This window comes from Mesocricetus auratus, unplaced genomic scaffold (genome assembly GCF_017639785.1).
Source record: "Mesocricetus auratus isolate SY011 unplaced genomic scaffold, BCM_Maur_2.0 Super-Scaffold_100024, whole genome shotgun sequence".
Taxonomy (NCBI): domain Eukaryota; kingdom Metazoa; phylum Chordata; class Mammalia; order Rodentia; family Cricetidae; genus Mesocricetus; species Mesocricetus auratus.
Window position 1 is genome coordinate 7772644 of NW_024429205.1, and position 3552 is coordinate 7776195.

Sequence of the window (3552 nt, forward strand, 5' to 3'; positions counted from 1 at the left end):
GGGGCGTGGTCACTGGGGGCGTGGTCACTGGGGGCGTGGTCATTGGGAGTCATAGTCTTTGGGAGACGGTCCTAGTCAAGAGTGGGGATCACTTGTGAGCTTTGTGAGACAGAAGGTGTGATGTGTTACTGTAACATCACAAAGCTTTCGTCTAATGCTAAATCTGTAGCACGTGAGAATTTGAAGGGCTGAGGACTGTTCACAGGGATCCAACCCCCACTTGCTCATCCACACCCTCCCCACTTGGAAGCCTCATAGAGTCTTCAGTCTTCTAAGAAGCCTCTTTCATGTTTGCAGACATTGGCCCATCTCTGTTCTCCTGCATTTGAAGCTTATTGCCCATGCTATACAGTTCTGGACAAAGGTAGTGTGTGATGGTTAGAGCTGACTATCATCTTGATGGGTCTGGGGCCACCTAGGAGACAAGCCCACAGGACACCTGTGAGGGATTATCTGGATTAGGTTAGTTGAGATAGGGAAACCCACCATAAGAGTGTGTGATATCAATTCCTGGGTTTCAGACAAGATAAAAATGAGCAAGCTAGCTGGGTAGAAATGCGTCACCCTCTGCCTTCTGACTGGACAGGTGACCACTTCCTTTACACTGCCACCATGACGGACTGTGTACCCTTTACCCTTTATCCTGTATGTTGCCAGTGTTTTATCATAGCAGCTGAAAGAAGCTGAGACGGGGGATTGTGTTGACAACATTGATTCAGGTAGGGCTGGGTACCTGATGACCAAGTCTGAAGCACTCTGTAGCTTTGTGACTTTGGTGACTCGGGGTACCTGGCTTTGCCCTTGTCTGGGCACAGGAGTCTAGCATTGGCCTGTCCCTCAGAGCCTGCTCTTCCTCTCTCACACAGATGCAGCCTTGGGCTCGTGGGTGGCATGGTCTCTGCCTCCTACTCCTGGCCGTCCTCTGGTCCTCACCCATCATGCCCAAAGACATTTTCCCACCCTTCCCACGTCTCTACTTGCTTCTCCCTGCACAAGAACACACACAACCCTTTGGAGAACAAACAGTCATTTTCTAGGACAGCGTAGTCTGAGCTCAAATTTAGAAGGAAAGAAAACAAAGCGTTGTTTTAAAGCCAACATAAACAACAGAGATTTGTCGAAGATGATTTTTTTTTCTATCTTTGCCATTTCCATTTCTTCTCAGACTAGACTCTGTACCCGCCCCCCATGCACAGGTGCAGGCATGTGCATGCCACTGTGCATGTATAGAAGTCAGAGGACAGCCTCAGGTGTTGATCTTCACCTTCCCCATTGTTTTGAGGCCCTGGGTTCAATCCTCAGGACTGCCTACAACTGGTATAGTGGTGGACGCCTGTAATGCCAGCCCTGGGTAGGTAGAGGTGGGTGGATTAGAAGTTCAAGGCCATCCTCAGCTACACAGAGCCTTGGAGGTCAGTGTGGGACACTTGAAACCTTGTATTAAACCAATAATGCACCCTGACCCCAAGCATCCAAGGCCAGTGAGATGACTCAGAAGCTAGAGGCACTTGCTGTCCAGCCTGATGACCTGGGTTCATTTTACAGGACCCACGTGCTGGGAGGAGAAAACTGACTCCTAGAAGTCCTCTGCCCTCCACATGCGTGCTGTGACACCTGTGCCCTCCCTATGCACACACTAAATAAGTGAGATAAAAGTGAGAAAAATAAGTGAAAAATCTGTGCATTGGAAGCTGGCACCCAGTGTGGTGATCAGTGTAGTCTTCAGGGATTGAGTACATCATGAATATGACTCAAATTCTTACAAAAGAGGCCCCGACTTTGTGCTGTGTGTTGACCCAGCAAGAAGGCGCTGTTTTTAAATCAGAGACTGGGCTCTCATCCGGCACCGGTGGAATCGTACTTTGATGTTGAACTTCTGGCTTCCAGCATGTGAGCAGTAAATTGAATTGTCTGAGGTGCTCTGCGATGACAGTTCCCCGTGGACTAGAGCAGTCACCTATCCCCACAGTATTTTTATTATTACATTTGTGAACTTAACTCAATTGTTTGGAATCGGGACCTAACTAGTCTGGGTCACTAGTCTTAATTTGTTGTTTGAGAGAGCTGGCCTGGAACTCAATATGTAGACCAGGCTAGCTTCAAATTCACAGTGATCTGTGTGCCTCTGCTTCTTGAAGGCTGGGATTAAAAGAGTGCGCCACCGCACCCTGTAGATGGAGTTTCTTTTCTGCCTGGTCCCACAGCTGCTTTGCCTCAAATAAACACACTGGTGCTTATATTGGTTATAAACTGTTTGGCCAATGGCTCAGTCTTCTTACTGGCTAGCTCTCTCTTAATTATTAACCCGTAACTATTAATCTTTGTTTTTCTACATGACCTATCTTCCCAGAGAATGCCGGGAACATCCTATCTTCCCTGTATAGCTATATGGCATCTCTCTCTGTCCTCCTTTCTCTGCATCCTCTCCCCAGAATTCTCCTCTGTCTCGTAGCCCCACCTATACTCTCTGCCTGGCTACTGGACAATCAGTGTTTTATTCATCAACCATCAAGAGAAACATATATACAGAAGGACATCCCCCATCAACACTCTGCTATATTTTTAAATACTATTAAAAATCTCTTTTTTTTTGGTTTATGTGTGTTGCTGTGTGTGTGCACATGTGCACCTGTGCATGCAGGCGTGTGTGGCCATGTGTGTGTGTGCCTGTGGCGACCAGAGGCAGGTCTCTCACTGAGGGAGCTTAGCTACTCAACAAACCCTGGGACTCCTCCTGTACGGCTCCCTATTTCTGGGCACTGGGCTCAGGGGCGGGTGAACCTTTGTCAAGCAGAGATTACAGGCACAGCCCATGTGCCTGGCTTTTGCACTGGTGCTGGTGAGCTCGTGTAGGTCCTCACACTTCTTGTCAAGCTCTCCCCTGGCTGAGCCATCCCCCCTGCTCCAGGCACTGGCTGTCTCAGTAAGTTACATAAGCTTCTTTTGATCAGCAGCAGATTTTCCTTGACATTTCTTTGTTGAAAAGCACCAATTCATTGTTCCCTTGGAATTGCTGGGTTCTTAACCATTGTGTACCTTTGTCCGTGTCTATCAGGAAGCACTAATTAGGCATAGAAGCCTGATCAGATTTAGGTGCGATGCTGGAAAGGTAGATGGATGTCTGATGCTACGGGCTTGTATTACATGATGCTGTCTTTCAGCCTGCCTGCCTCTGACGTACTGAGATTGGCCAGTGGTTTGAATATGCCATTCTGATTTTTGTATTTAAAATTGCCCCACCAAGCTAGGCCTTTCATCACAGGCTGATGATTTCCAGCTGAGACAAGAGGATCACATGTTTGAGACCTGTCAGTACTCCGTAGTGAATTCAAGTTTATCTTGGGTATCGAAGTGAGTTCCTGCCTCAAAATTTAAAAGTTAAAAAAAGAAAAAAGACAAGAAAAGAAAAAGGGGTCTGAGATACAGCTTTAGTGGTACAGTGCTTGCCCAGCCTATGTGGGAGACATTTAATCCCTAGTTCTACACTGGTCAATCAACTCCCCAGCAGCCTTTCTTCCCTGGATGAAGCCACAATTGGCAAACACCGATTTC